The sequence below is a fragment of the Notamacropus eugenii genome, chromosome 6 (assembly GCF_028372415.1).
Source record: "Notamacropus eugenii isolate mMacEug1 chromosome 6, mMacEug1.pri_v2, whole genome shotgun sequence".
NCBI lineage: Eukaryota > Metazoa > Chordata > Mammalia > Diprotodontia > Macropodidae > Notamacropus > Notamacropus eugenii.
In genome coordinates, this window is record NC_092877.1 from 91,902,781 (window position 1) to 91,919,346 (window position 16,566).

At 38.3% G+C, this 16,566-nt stretch overlaps 1 protein-coding gene and 1 long non-coding RNA gene across 10 annotated transcripts in view; one reads left to right on the forward strand and one right to left on the reverse strand.

Moving 5' to 3' along the window:
- The window catches only part of TBC1D1 (TBC1 domain family member 1), a 299,311-nt gene that overhangs the window by 37,350 nt on the left and 245,395 nt on the right, over nucleotides 1–16,566 (forward strand). The window lies entirely within an intron of this gene.
- Nucleotides 6,764–15,715, reverse strand: LOC140511412 (uncharacterized). The gene is made up of 3 exons (XR_011969542.1): nucleotides 15,502–15,715; nucleotides 13,109–13,289; nucleotides 6,764–7,033 (listed from the first exon to the last, which is right to left on the reverse strand). It is a non-coding gene; the product is annotated as an uncharacterized lncRNA (long non-coding RNA).

Here is a 16,566-nt window from a genome sequence, read left to right on the forward strand (position 1 = left end):
ATGCCTTGAATTCTGAGGGGTTAAGAGATTTTTCCATTGTCAAACAGATCATATGTGTCAAAAATAAGACATGAACTCACATCTTCTCGGCTTTAAAGTTGACTCTCTTTCCGTTCTGCTATGGCCCCTCTTTATTGCTTATGAGTGATATTATAATGACTACATTTTAAAAAACTGATGATTTTTAGGGTGACATAGAAAATATCTTTTTCAACAGGTTCTTAGGATACATTGTTTTAGAAAAATTTTTAAAATACTGAAAAATCATCTACAGATTTCTTCTAAAAATAATTATATGAATTTAAGAATTATTTGCCTTCATTATAATTTCTTCAGATTATGAAGCCACCTGAATTCTTTGGGAACAACAGCAAAAAGAAAACAGTTTAGTTCCTTTGATCATTTTTCTCTTGGATTAATTATCTTCTAAGATAATTCTGAGATGATCAGCCATATACACAAAGAGAGGAATAATAACAAATTGACATTAAATTTAATAAATTAAATTTTAAAATATATCTAAATTAGATATCTAAATATATCTAAATATAAAAATATCAAAAAAATATCTAAATTATACCTAAAATATATCTAAATCTAAATTTAAAATATATCTAAATTAGATATCTAAAAATATCTAAAAATAAATCTAAAATATTTATATAAATAAATTTATATAAATAAATAAAATATATCTAAAATAAAAATATATCTAAATTAAATAAATCTAAATTAAGGAGATCTGATCAACCCCTTGGTCTCTGTGACTGCTGGATGATGATCCCTCACTTAGGGTTCTCTATAGGAACAGACAAGGAAAGCTGGGGTGGTAGTCTATGGTGATTTAATTTTAGATTGATTCTTTGAAAAGAAAGGGTGTGTAGTGGAATATAAAAGCATTGTAGGATCCTGGTAGGGGGAGGGTAGGGGGAGGTGGGGAGAATGGAATGGCCTAGTGAGTAGGCCTGCTCTTCACTTATGTTGTTTAATCTTTTTTTCCACCTCTTTGTGACTCCATTTGGGATTTTCTTGGTGAAGATACTGGAGTGGTTTGCCATTTCCTCCTCCAGCTAATTTTACAGATGAGGAAACTAGGATTAAGTGACTTATCCAGGGCCACACAGCTAGTAAGTGTCTCAGGCCAGATTCAAACTCAAGAGTCTAGGCCCCGTGCTCTATGCACTATGGCACCACCCACCAGCCTACCTTAGAGGCTGTTGAGTCCAGCCCCTCTCATTTTACAGATGAAGACACTGAGGCCCAGAGAATGTCCAGGGCCGCACCCTTCTCTCTCAGTCTTTTCATCTGTAAAATGGGAATGAGAAAACTTCTCAACAAGAACAAACAAAATAGCTTTCTAAAACTTTCAGTTCTAGAAATGTGAATTATTATTATTACCATAGATGGGAACTACTCTGTGTGATTAAATGCTCCCTGTAAGTACAGTTGATTAGAAATATAAATGGGTGAGTTATCAACCTGGGGTTTGCTTTTGAAAATACTGAGTAACCGATGATATAACAGATGATAAGCTTTGAACTCCTGCATCGAGGGGAGGAAGGAGAGTCAATAATAAGGGAAAAGAAAGGATGTTAACATTTTAGGCCTCCGTATCTTATGATGGGGCAGCTAGGTGGTGCAGTGGGTAGAGTGCCAGGCCTGGAGTCAGGAAGATTAATTTTCCTTAATTCAAATCTGCCCTCAAAGATTTACTAGCTATGTAACCCACGGTAAGTCATTTAACCCTGTTTGCCTCAGTTTCCTCATCTGCAAAATGTGGAAAAGGAAATGGAAAACCACTCCAGTATCTTTGCCCAGAAAACCCCAAATGGGGGTTGCAAAAAGTTGAACAAGACTGAAAATGATTGAACCACAACAAAAAAATTGGGATGAATTGGACTAAGTGACCCCTTCATCCTTCTGTCTCTAAATTTGGTCTCATGATCTTATGAACTAATTAAGGTCAGAAATAGGAGGAAGCCCGGGGGGAACAGAGCGTGCTGAGAGCTAATTCAGGTAGATTTCTGTGGGTGGAGAATGAGGGGGACTTTACTATCTAAGGTATCAGAATTTGTCAGGAACTCAAGGCTAAAACCTAGAGTACGTAGAAGAAAATGATATTGTTTCATCTATACCTAGAAAAGAGTATCTTAGACTAGGGTAAACCTTGGAAGAGAGAGCAGACGTCTCATGGAACGAAGTGAGAAAATACCAGAATGGGAAGGGCTAAAACTGAAAATAAGGACACAAAAGAATTTCCAAAATTTGGTTCATAAGTTGGACTGGGCTGATTTTGATAGTTGTATCATATGTCCACTATTTGCCTACTTGTATTTTCTTTTGTACTCAAAGATTCTTCACCCTAGCATTTTATGCTCAGATCAGTAGAGCAGCAAGCATATATTAATTGCCCACGATGTGCCATTTTGTACAGTGCTGGGGATCCAAATGGAAAAGAAAGACAATTCTTGCCTTTAACTGTGGGGGTCTAATTTATAGATAAAACAATAACAGGATACATACACAAATAAATAGAAAATGATGGAAGGTTATGTGTGGTAAGTAACTGGCTGAGTGTGTGGTTGGTGGTGACTCGTTAGGAAACAAAGAATTAGGGTAGTCCTAGCCTCCACAAAGGATGTTCCTTCTTTCACCCCCCACTCCCGATAAAATCTCTAACAGGGGCAGCAGTGAAACCAGTAAGTCCCTTTGCCAGGATGTGTCTGCTGTTTTGTCACAGGGTCAGAGAACAAGAACATTAGTAAAAGACATAAAGATTGATTTGGGAAGAAGGAGAAATGGGAGAGAAAGAGTATGGTCATGGAAGCAGGCAGGCTGAAGAGAAGGTCGTGGGAATTGTAGTCCAGCGAAAAAAAACAGGTCTGGGTTTAGATGAAGGCTGCAGAAAGGGCAAGGTTAAAGGAAGTTGTGGGGGGATCATGAGGTTTTGTCAGAGGAATGCGTAGGCCAGCAGAGCTGGTAATAAAGTCAGAAATGGCTGTGGTTTTCCTTGTTTGAGAGACACCAGATACTTCTCATTATGATAGAGGAGAAGTATGTTGAATGAGAGGGGAAGAATGTGAAACAGAGGAGTTTTTAGGTAACAACTTCATTGGAGTTAGTCATCAGCTATCCAGATTAGGGTGGTTGATATAACAAGGGTGGCTTTCCCTTGGGAAAATTATCTGAAATATGATTTTGTTCTAGTTTTAAAGTGATAAAACAGATGCCCATAATCTATTTTGAGTACAGGTTGTTGAAATCTCACACTTGTGTTAGAATGAATAAGAATCTTTTGACTTGTATTTATTTGTTACTTATTAATTCAATTATTAATTCTTATCTATCAGTTCTTATCTATCAGATCTACCTATCATGTATCTCTGATCTCTGCTGTCTGTCTGTCTATCTATTTATCTATCTATCTATCATCTATCTATCATTCATCTATCATCTATCTATCTATCTATCTATCTATCCATCTATCCATCTATCCATCTATCCATCTATCTATCTATCTATCTATCTATCTATCTATCTATCTATCTATCTATCTATCTATCTATCTATCTATCTATCTATCTATCTCATTCATCATACACAAATTGACACCAGATGAGGGAGAAATGATCTGCTGCCTTTTTTCCCCTTTAATGTACTGCATTCACTGACTACACTCTTCCTTAAGAAATAGAGCTCAAGTTCCACCTGGTGGCTGCCTTGAGCAAATTAAGATGCTTGGTCATCAAAGGAAGAAAGTGCTTTCCATGGTCTCCTAGTCTTCAGGACAGGACTGTGCTGCAGGACTACGTGGTGTAGCTATGAACAAGAAAGTTTTATTGCAAATATTTTCTCTTGCTGTTAAGCATAGACTCCTCTGCCCTTTCTCATTCTCTTTTGTTTAGACAGCCGTAAGCCTTTACAGCTGATAAAAAGGAATATTAAGTCCCAGTCACAAGTAGAAAGCAGAAGCCTCTGTTTGCTGGGGATCTGTTTTATTTTCTACGAACAACTACATATGAGGGTCCCAGATTTTTCTGTTTGATCCCTAAGTAAGGATTTGTACATTAGTTTCCATTCAAATTTTCTCAGATCAACAGATTTAATCCTTAAAAGGCCTCATGTCACTCAGAAAAACATCTGTTGCCAATGTCAGCGCTTCACACAAGTATACAGGAGTATACCATAGACCGCTAATAAATTTTTTTTTTTATCACTAGACTTAACCTGACATTACCTAGTTTAAACTTTGGATTCCTGAATATGATTTCCAAAATGAAATTTTCTCCTTCCCCTCAATTCCTCTCAAGCTCATTGCCTCCAGAAAAGGATCTCAAGCACCATGGGGCCTGTTTAGGTATTACTTCATAAACTATTAGAACTGGAAGGAGCCTGAGGGGTCATATATTTTAACTCTCTTTTACAGATAAAAAAACAAGTTCCAGAGAGGTTAGGTGATTTGCCAATGGTCATACAAAGTAAATCAGTAGTGTCCAACATCAGGGATGGGAAACCTACAGCCTCAAGGCCGCATGTGGCCCTCTAAGTCCTCAAGTGAGGCCCTTTGACTGAATCCAAACTTCACAGAGCAAATCCCATTTAATAAAAATATTTTTCTGTAAAACTTGGATTCAATCAAAAGGCTGCGCCCAAGGACCTACAAGACCACATGGAACTGGCAGATTCACCACTCTGGTCCAACTCAGAAAGAAATGGGAGCCACTAAATTGTAAAACCACATGTTAATATTATCTGTGTTTTATTGTATTTTAATTAATTTTGTTAAATATTTCCCAAATTACACTTTAATTGGGAGCGTTGGGGGTATACCTTTGTTTGATACCTCTGGAGTAAATAACTGGTGGTGAGATTTGACCCCTGGTCCTGTGACTGGATAACCTCTAAGGGCCTTGCTAGCTTTAAATCAATGATCCCAACGAAACCAAAATCATTGCTCTTTCCAAGTTATACTCTGAGCAAAATTCTTTGTGTTAACCTCATCTTATACTGTGACAAACTGGAACTTGGAAATAATTTCACTGAACTAACAGAATGTTGATGATCTTGGGACTCCTGGAAATAAATATGTTTTTCTGCTCTTATATGAATATGCTTCTATTAATAGTCTCCATATTGAACTGATATGATTTTTAAAAATCTGTAATAAGGAATGAAAGAGGTTGAAGACAAGTGCTTGGTTATTTCAAGTGTGACCAACTTCATAAACTCTTAGCTGTTTTCCATCATTAGAAGTAAAACAAACATGAATCCACAGACTAATAAATTAAAAATTGCTGGCTCAATAGAAAAAAAAATAGTGAGCCTGGAAATAGCGAAGTTTCACACTTGTTGAAGTTCACAGTAGTGTTTTGTTAGTGGAGAGAGAAGTATTTCATGTGAACTCAGATCACCAGCTCATGATGTGGATGATAGGAGGAGTGTTGACCTCAGAATTAGGACACCTGGGTGCAACTGCAGGGGCTTCCTACCTTTCTGCTTGATTTTGGGTAGACGATCCATTCTCAGTATTCTTGGTTGTAAAATGGGGATTATGTAGTGTCCCAAAAGTCTCAGTGAAGTTTTAACCCATTTTGGAATATCCTGCCTTAACAGGGTTGTTTGAGGTAAGGACCCTGCAAACCTTAAAAGCCCTTTAAAAATGAGATATCATGATTATCAAGAGGACAGTGTGTTATAGTGCATAGAGAGCTGATGTAGAAGCCAGGAAGACCTGGGTTCAGATCTTGCCTATGTGACTCTATGACCTTGGGTAAGTCACTTAACCCTACAGTACTTGACCATCTCCAGTGTCCTGAGCCATGTCTTTCACTGGACAGATGACTCTAGAGGAGAGAGTGAAGCTGGTGACTTTGCACAGCCCTCCCTCACTTAAATCCAATTCACTTGTAAGTCATGGCATCACCTCCTTGATGTCATGGTCTCTTTGAGAATGAAGGATGGATAACGAACTCTCAACCAGAGTTTCTTAAACTTTTTCCACTTGCTACCTCTTCAGCCCTATATGGGGTCAGTTTAAGAAGTGCTACGGGGCCAGTGGTGTCAGATTTGAATAGAAACACACTTAGAAAACTACAAATGAATATTATGTTTTATTGTATATTTGTTTACTTTGTTAAACATTTCCCAATGACATTTTAATCTGGATCTGCCTCACTTGGGAGGGTTGGGGCTGGACATGAGTTTGACTCCCCTGTTCTCTAAGACTTTAAGTTAAGAGAGAAGATGCCAACCTCGGTCAGTAGAGGGAGCTTCCTCCCTTAGGCAGTCCCTATATCAGTGACATCATAGGTCCAGCCTGGTATCCCATCTGTCTCTGGGAATAATTAGATCTAGCATTAGGAAGCAGGATACTTGGGTTCTAGTGCTAGCACTGTCATTAACCATCGACTTGGAGGGAAATCATGACTCCCTTCTGCAAATGCCACAGCAGAGGTTTTTCAGTGTGTTTTTGTTTTGTTTTGGTAAAAGGGAACAAATAATTTCTGTTGACTTTATGAGGCTAATGAGAAAATTGAAGTGATGCTTGCAAGGTATTGGGAAGTCTTTGGGGAAAGGCAAGAGGAATTCGGGGCCTGTAGCAAAAAAGGAGACAGACTTTTAAAAAGGCTTTGGTGTGCCAGAATTGATTTAGATAAAAGGCAGAATGACCTTAAATGAATAATCAAACCTGCAATTTATCATTGTATTTAGGTAGCTGTAGGCTGAAGCATTGCCATCAGCTGTCAGCATAGAAGATCTAATTGTATTAATTCAATCCTGGCCTGTTGTCTTGGATAAAATCCAGTTTAGGAATTGTCCCAGTTCCTAAATGTCTCCTCACTGGTTAGGTTTCGGCTGATCCCTTTAAAAATAACTATACTTATTTATCCCATGAGTAACAGAAAGTTAGGCAGAGATAATGGGTGCTGATTGGTATCATAGATGGTTTGGAAATGAAAACTGGGGCTCCTCCTGCCGCACTCCCCTCCTTAAATGCCTTCTTCTGACATCTGACTGTCTGATCCAGATGGCCCTGGAAGGAAATGTAGACATGAATAGGTGAAGTGATTCTCAAACTGCTCGGGATCTCCCAGCCCCTTAAAAGGTTAAGATGCTATGAAAGATGCTGTGGATAGAAGAGAAACTGTTTTGTCTGTGGCAAGTTGTTGGTATAGCAGAAGCTATGTGATATAGTGTGTTTCTGTGTAGAGAGTGGGAAAAGTTCATTTCATTACAACACTTTCTAACAAATATTCTTAGTTATAAATGATCTTAGTCTTGAAAATAAGCAGTGATATGTGTATCCTGTCAAGGAGAAGGTAAGTCCTTTGAAGTCAGGCATCTTGTCTTCACCATCCCTTTGTTGCTGTTGAGTTGATTTAGTCATGTTTGGCTCATTGTGACCCCATTTGGAGTTTTCTTGGCAAACATACCAGAGTAGTTTGCCATTTCCTTCTCTATCTTATTTTACAGAGGAGGCAAACAGGGTTAAATGACTTGCCCAAGGTCACACAGCTCGTGAGTATCTGAGGTCAAATTTGAACTCAGTTCTTCCTGACTCTGGACCTACCACTCCATCCACTGTGCCACCTACTGACTTGTATCCTTTATGTCCCCACATGGATACGAAGTAGGCAAAGGATATAGAGCAGACATTCAATAAATATTTGTTTAATAAATAGATGCCCAGAGCCTAGAAAAAAATCAAAGTAGGCTGAAGAACATTTCCCCTTTTGGTTTGGCTTTCATTGGAATTTGTCTTGAAAGAAAGAAGAGAGAAACTGTGACTGTGTTAGCCAGGCTTCATAAGCTTCTTGTGCATTGAAAATTTTTTTAACTTAGGTTCTATATTGGTCAGAAACTGTATGTGGCTTTTAAAATATATATATTAAAGTTTAAGACAAAAACATTTCATGTGATTGTGTACAGAGTATCCTTCAACAAACAAAAACATTATCATCGTAGGCGAGTCTGTGACCTGTGCTAGGAAATGTGAGAAAAAAAACCTCACCATTTCATTTCCATGGCAATATTTGCAGGATGTCAGAAGTTTGAAGGGACCTTGAAGGCTGCTAGTCCAACCTGAACACAAATAGGAATCCTCCCTACAACCTCCCCTACAAGTGGCTATCTGACTCCTGCCTAAGGATGTCTCATGATAAGGAACTCCTTATTTTTTTAAGCAGTCTCTTCCACTTTTGGACAGCTTTAATTTTTAAGTTTTTTCCTTTATATGGAGCTGAAATCTGCATCTCTGCCACTTCCACCTATTATTTCTTATTCTGTCCTGTGGGGCCATAAAATACAAGTTTACTCCCTTTTCCATAGGACAGCACTTCAAATACGGGAACACATCTATCATATCCCTCTAAGAGTTCTTTTATGAGGTTAAACATGCCCACTTCCTTCATTTGATCCTTTTATGGTGTGGTCTGTAGACCACATTCACCGTGTTGGCCAGCCTCGGTTGAATCCACTCTTAGTTAGTCATTTTCCTTTCTTAAATGAAGCACCCAGAACTAACGCAATTCTCCAGAAGTGGTTTGAATGGTGCCAAGTCCCATCATACCTCTGTAGATACTAGGTCTCTGTCAGTGCAGCCTGAGTCATTAGAATTTCTGGCTACTCTTGTCACATTCCTGACTTCCATGAAAGCTTGAAGTCCACTACAACTCTCATCTCTCTCTCTCTCTGTCTCTGTCTCTGTCTTTCTCTGTCTCTGTCTGTCTGTCTGTCTCTCTTTCTCTGTCTGTCTGTCTCTGTCTGTCTGTCTCTGTCTCTGTCTCTGTCTGTCTCTGTCTCTCTCTCTGTCTCTGTCTCTCTCTCTCTCTCATCTAGGTCTGCAATCCCTCCCTCTTAAATCTCTGTCCTGTTCAATCTGACCCATCCTTCTTGCCTGCTTGAGAGACATGATTATCAAATAGCTAATATCAATACTGGAGAGAAGCAAGATTTTTTATCCCTATCTGGAACCTTATTCTTTACTAGGCCAGACCAGCTTCTGAAAGACATTGTTGATAATGAGAAAGGATTAACTTTCTCCTTAATCTTGTTCAGATTCCACTCAGGGGGGAAAGCCTATTGTGTTCTGCTCTGGTTTGTTGGAGATAAATTCTTCGATTAGGTTGCTCTAGACTGGGGGGAGAGGGGGTTGGAAGTAAATGATATAATCAAAGTGGGGAGTCCTCCCCCCATTGGAAAAGGCCCACCTCTCATGATATTCATTCTCATTAATGGTTAACCAATCAGAGTTGATTTCCATTCTCAGAACATCACTTTTTCCAAGGGCATATAAGTATTGAGCGGGTTCCCTGATTTGTCTTTGGTCTAAGAGAGACCATCCTTTTATTAATAATATAGTAGCATGATTAATAAAATGATTAGTTACCCAGAAATTATGTCTCTCAAACTTTTTAAACATCATATTAATTAATCTTCTTGGATGCTGACTCTCTTGATATTCATGGTGTCATCTTTCCCTTCTACTTTTGTGTCATCTGCCAGTGCCATTTATACTTCCATTTAAGAGCGTGCTGGTAAATGGGGTGGGGTGGGGTGGATGTACCCATGAAATTCTTTTAAGTTTAACTTGAAATATTAACATTTTTCTCCATCACGTTTTAAAGTAGTCAGTCTACAAAACAATAAACTGAACCCTGATTTTTAGACTTTGCTGATGTTAATGTAAATGCTCATGCTGAAAATTTACCCATCAGGTCTCAAGGTGGCTCTAGTGAACCTCTGCCTTCATCTTTGTCATTGATATATATATATATACATGGTGAACAAAACAGTTCCAAATTTTCAGTTATTTCTTCCCTTCCTTCTATGTCATAATCTTCTTCTCTTCTGCCTCTGTATATTATTTCTTCCTCTCTTTTCAAAGAAAATCATTTATGTTTTTAATCCTGCCTACAACCTAAGTTATTCAAATGTAAAAATTTTTAAACTGCAGAAAGGCTTGATCACAAACCTTGGTAAAAGTAGATCCCCCATAAATGACAGCTGAATGAATGAATATTTATTGCAAGTAGATTCTTATGCACTCTATTTTAGGAAGACATGAGGATGACTGGGGGAGTTAGCAATGCTGGGGAGAACCGGTTTATGTTTCCATAAGCTGAGCAGAATTTTTCTAGTCTTGTTTTGCATTTTCAAGGTCAGCAAACAGTGGTCCTGTTAAAATACAGCTTTTAAATTGTTGAATATCTGGAAGAATTTGCTGAACTAAAAATCAACTGGGTAGTAGAGTCTAGGAGGGGGGAGGACCTGGGGAGAGGGAAGAAGTAACTTAATATTGATGAATTTTTTTTTTAACCTATGTATTGGAAAACTTGATTTTAGGTGTAGCAGGCTAGTTGGATGTAGTTTAGAAGATTCTCCTTCTGTTGGCAACCTCCAAAGCAACAACAGTCTGGCATAAGCTGGATGTAGGCCTTCTTCTTTCCATCTGGTCTGATGAGGGTGTTGACTTTGACTGCGTGGAGTTCATACAACTACGTTTCGACCTGCTTGATCTGATATTTGCCAGCCTTGACCTCCACAAAATACTCTGTGGCTCTTGTCTTTGCTCTTCATGGCTCATTCATTGGACAAGGGACAATTGAGGAAGGCATAGCAATCAATCAAACTTGTTTCTCCCAGCAGCACCTTCCCCAGGGTATTTGGCCTGTCTTTGAAGTGAAGTGTCTTGTGTAGGGGATATTCATTAATTCTTCTTCTTTTTTTTTTTTTTGTGGCTACGCACTCTTTTTGATCCAGCCTTCTTGGCCTTCAAAGCTTTTGAAAGGGTGGGTGACACAACCACTTCCTTCTTCATCTTTGGCACCATCTTAGGGGACAAGGCTATAGTGATGAACTCTTAAGACTTTATCAAGATAGCAGGTGAAAGGTTTTTTTGTAGCCTACGTCATGCTTTTCAAAACATTTTTACCTCGGTGATCTCATTTATCTACGTGATGTGTGCTGGGTAGCTCTTTTGCCCATTTAAAAGGAGGGACTGCAGAATTTTATTATCCTTAAAGATGAGGACACTGAAGTTATCTGAAGAGGACATTGAGGTTAAGTGGTTTGCCCAGAGTCATCTACTGAGTCATTGACCAAATTGGGATCCGTCCCTCCTCACTTCTGGGTCAGTGGCTTCTGCCTCTGAACTGGGGCTACTCTGTAGTAAGTTCTAATTCTGCTCAGGTATTTGAGTAGAAGGGGCTGGACAGGAGTTGCGTGTTATGCACCAAATCAATAAATATCTTCAAAAACTTCAAAAGTTTTTGCCTGAGGTTGTGTCCTAAATGAGGAACTTGTTTCACATTAACATTGAGTGCTGTGTCTGGCAAGCTTTTACTGAAACTACAATAGTTTTTAGTCTCTCCAACGCATCTACCACATAGCTGCCAAAATAATTTTCTGAATCAGAAGTGTGACCATGTTACTACCCTGCTGAAAGTCTGCAATGGCTCCCTATTGCCTCTGGGATAAAATAGAAATTCCTCAACTTTGCAGTTAAAGCTTCTTAGAACCTGACTTCCACAGACCTTTTGAGACTTGTGTGTATGTGCACACATACACACATACACACACACACACACACACACACACACACACACACATATATTATACCTTCTGTGTTCTAGCCCAGCTTGGCTGACTTGCTATTTCCTGAACTTTATCCCTGTGCCTTTGCAGTCTGGTCCACATGCCTGGAGTACATTCTTTTCACTCCTGCCTCTTAGAAACCTTAGCTTCCTCTGAGACTAATCTCAGTGGTCTCTTCCTCCATGAAGTTTTCCCTTAATTTTTCTAGTCATTGGCATCCCTTTCTTCCTCAGATTCTCTTGCATTTGCTCATCTGAAGTCAAGTAGGGTTGTCCAGTTTTGTTTTTTTATATCCTCAGTGCCTTGTAGCTAGTGGCATTTAATAAATGTGTGCTGAATTGAACAGATAGCCATATTTGAGGATAATCTAAGATGATAAACGACAATGTTGTATATTATGAAAACAAACGTTTCTGACTAATGAAATGAATTCAGGCAAGAGAGATTGGCCAGAGAATCTAAAGAGGATAATATTATTTTGATCTGGCAGTAGTCATAAATAATATCTTTGTGGGTCAGTGTTTAATTTGGACTGCCTCTCATCACATTATTGTAGAAACCTGTTTTAAATGCCATTTGTTTAGGTACAATGAAGGGGCTCAAAGTTTTAGACAGAATATTCATTACTAGGAGATATTCACATGAATGTAATTATCCATCACAGAACATGTAAATGTAGTTTTTCATTTTAACATTATTGAAAGGGAACACAATTAGTAATCAAATATAACATAATAAAAGTTACTGGATAATTGAATAAATTTACAATGAAGTTCTGTGATCTTTTTAAATTATTCCACATAATAACCATGTCACTGGTAATTGTCTAATAATGGTCTGAAGTATTATGCAGGAAACCATTTTGAGACAGCAACATAATCAAATGGAAACCAGAAAGAGGGAAAAAAAACTTGATAAGGTTAGGGACCTGGCTGATCTCTATTGGTCAGGCTAGGAGGTCCTGGAGGGGAGAGACCAAGTCGTCAGTGGTCCAGATTCATCTATGATTTTAGTATCTCAGAGTGCAAGGCCTCAGGTTTCTCCAGAGAAACATACAATCCAAGAGAATATAAACAAATGGGAAAACCAATCCAGGCACTCCAGACTCTCCTCCTCTATCTCCCTCAGTAAAAAAAGGTCTTAACCTGAGGCTTCCTCCCCTCCCCTTTGTCATTGGCATTTAAAGAACACCAAAAAAAAAGCAGCTGTAGACACTTATTAAGTGCTTATGGTATGGAAGGCACAGAAGGAATTTGTCTTTTGCCTCTTTTTGTAACTCCAGCCCTTAGCACGGTTCCTGGTACATAGTAGGTGCTTAATAAATATTTATTGATTGGTAGGCGCTGGGATACAAAAACACCTTTTGTTCTCAAGGAGATTAGGTAGCTGTGATATAGTGGGAAAAGCGCTGGGTCTAGGTTATTGTGAGAATAAAATTCTATAAATGAATGTAAATTCTATAAATGTATGTAAAAAGAGTTTTGTAAGCCATAAAGCACTATAGTGGAGGTACCTGTCAGCTTGCTTCTTAAACTTTTTCCACTCTCGACTCCTTCAGTGCTTGTTAAACTGTGGGCTAGGAAGACTGGGGTTTGAATCCTGATTCAGGCACTTAACTAGCTGTGTTGTGTGTTGAGGGCAGATCATTAACTTCTCTCAGCCTCAGTGGGAACTGAGTGAGGCTCTGGTTCCATCTGGAAAATGGGGACAATACAGATACCTAAATTCCCGTAGTTATTGTGAAGCTCAAATAAGGTGACATATGTAAAGTGCTCTGCAAACCTTAGAATGCTATGTAGATATAAATGTTATCCATTAATATTCATAGTGCGAGAAGACACATGATAAGTGCTAAGGTGTGGTGACTCGGGGATATAGCTGGATCACCTTGGGTAGCATCAGAGGTGTAGATTTGATCCCATTTTTTTCTGACAGTAAAATGAATGCTCTTTGAACACTACCAGGCTCAGCCCTGTTGTTTTTTTTTTTTAACTTACTGGTTTTTTAACCAAGACTGATCAGTCTACCCCCCAAAACTCTATTTGCCCAGAGTTACATAGGGGGAAGTCACAGGAGCCTGTACAAAACTCATACCTTTGGCAAACACTGTGGATGAGGAAGCCACTTTAAGCCTCTGTCCTTGGTCCAACTGATATTCATCTTAATGATACCCTAGTGTGCTTTGACTCTCCCTCATATTAGAGTTCATCTTCACTATGACTATCTTTATTGAGATACCATCTTTCTTTTTTATATTCTACCAAAAGGCAGAATTAAAAGAAATTGATCCTTAACTGGACCCAGGCTTCTCCATCTTTGCGTTCTTGAGCCCCTTCTTCATGGATCCAGTTGTAGGGAAGGTGTCTGCTTTAGTACCCACATGGCACTGTTTCTCTGTGGATATTGACGTAGTGGAAACAATAAATAAAACTCCAGAAAATGAATTTGTACCCGTAGTAAACAAAAAGGTCACCTTCATTTTCACAGGGGGAGAGAAAGGGGTGAGAGAGAGAGAGAGAGAGAGAGAGAGAGAGAGAGAGCCACTTCAATAACAAAAAAAAAAAAAAGGAAGCTTTAAAGGTTTACTAAGTGGCCCAGAAGAGTGTGTATGGTCTATTATTTCTGAAGTATGAGATCCTGGTTCACAATTTGTTACTATGTGATTGTGACAAAAACATCAAGGATATAGAAAAGCATCATCTTACTGGTAAATTGGTTAACAGGAGAGTATTTTATCCCTCCTACGAGGATGCTTTGAAAAATAATGTCTTGAGATATAAAATAGTATGTAGCTTCCAAATATACCTTTCTAGCAGTACTAAATAAGAACAGGTATTTTTGGCCTCTCTTATAGGCCTTTTGATAAATCCCTTTTCACTAAGCCTGGAAGCCACCTAAGTATTTAATTTCTTGTGTTGAATAGGATCCAAAGCTTAAGAGGACCATTTCCCCCTCTCATTCATGCCAGATAACACATTTCTTCCCAGATGAGGCTCTATTTGTAATGACCTTCAGTAAAGAACATTCCCCAGCTTTCTTTTCTTTCAAACTTATTCCATTGCCTAGCTGCCTCTGATATTGGAAAGTTTTATGTCTAATCTTTATCTTTCATACTACAGAAATTTATTTCTTCTGAGACCTTAGTTGTGATGTAGAATATCTGGTCATTATTTGTATACTTCTCTAGGATAGACAATCAACATTTTTCTAGTCTTCTTTTCTAATCCTTTTTTAGTTATAATTTAAGTAATATTTTTTATATTTCTTGAGCCCAGTATTCAATAAACTAGTTTCATGGAAGATTGCTAAGTACTGAATTTATTATTCAGTTGTGTCATGACCCCATTTGGTATTTTCTTGGTAAAGAGACTAGAGTGATTTGCCATTTCCCTCTCCAGATCATTTTACAGGTGAGGAAACTGAGGCAAACAGGGTTAAGTGACTTGCCCAGGGTCACATAGATAGTGACTGAGGCTAGATTTGAATTCAGGAAGTTAAATCTTCCTGACTCCAGGCCTAGTACTCTATCCACTGTGCCACTCAGCTGCCCAATAAATACCGATGAATAGAGAATCTACCTTGTGCTTCTTTTCTGTTACTTTAACCATAGTTCATATTTATATAAAACTTTTATTTATAATGTTTACTTTTTCATAATCCTGTGAGGTAGATCTAAGGTTTTTATTCCCATTTTATGGGTAAAGAAACAGAGATTCGGTGAAGTTGAATGATTTGCTCACCATTACACAGCTAGTAAATGTCAAGGTTTTTCTTCTTTTTGGGAGGGTGGAATGGGGATGTGGGTGGGGAATATCTTTGATGGCTTTTGGTTTTATATCAGAATTATTTGTGGACAAATCCCATTCTCCCATCCAGGAATATTATTAATACCCCCCTCCCTCTTACCTTGAAACAAAGAAAATCAGTTAAGCAAAGAACATGTTGTAACATTCCGCCGTCGTTGTCTCCAGAAAGGGGGAAGATAGATGTTGTCTTATCTGTTCTCTGGGCCAGTTACTAGTTTTCAGCTGTTTAGAATGTCACTTCCTTTCAGTGATCTTTTATTTTCATTGTTTCGATTACTGTGTACTTTGTTAAACCTAGGTCTTCTAACTCCTAAATCCAGTTCTTATACAGTTAGAGACTCGAATTCTGATTTCACCAGTATGGAACAGAGGAGGCAGATGCTGCATTGGCCCACAACACTCCTAAATCAGAATAAAATGTAATTGAGAAATTGTTAAGAACATAAATAAAAATGCAATAAAGCATAGAAAATGTAAATATGTGAGATTTCTTAAAATTAATATGCCCTTGCAAGAAAACCTATGTATAATGTAACACTGTGTTAAGAGTGCAAAGGTGCACCACCTTTGTAACTTAAAGCCTCAGACAGTTACCTAGAGAGCATTGAGCCAGTCTGTGTCAGAAGGAGGACTCAAACCCAGTTCTTCCTAGTTCTGAGGTCAGCTCTCTATTAGGACACACTGCCTTTCACTCTTACTTCTATGAATATTACAGTCATTGACTTTTAATGAACTGTATGTACTTTATTCATTTGGGGGATTAATTTGTAGCAAGTCTTATGTCCTTACATGGCTCCCCCTGCCAACAGATCATGAAGGTAAGCTCAGAAAATGCAAACTAATTTTAATATCTGCTTAATCAAAACATAACAAGGAAGGTCGATCTAGAAAAAAGAAAGGTCATATGGTGCATTCTAAAGACAAATCAAGATGACCTTGGAGTGAGCTGATATTTTGGATTTTTTACAAGCATGAATGGTCAAGTTGACTCTATAAGCAGTCCCAACTCACGTGTTTGGCAAAAAAAAGACAGCTGATAAGTTATTTGATATCTAGCATAATAATAGCAGGGTGTTTTGACTTAACCCTTGTAAACTGCATAGTGCAATGGAAAGAGTTGTGGAGTCTGAGAACCTGAGCTGTTGTACTATCTCTGCTGTTGGGG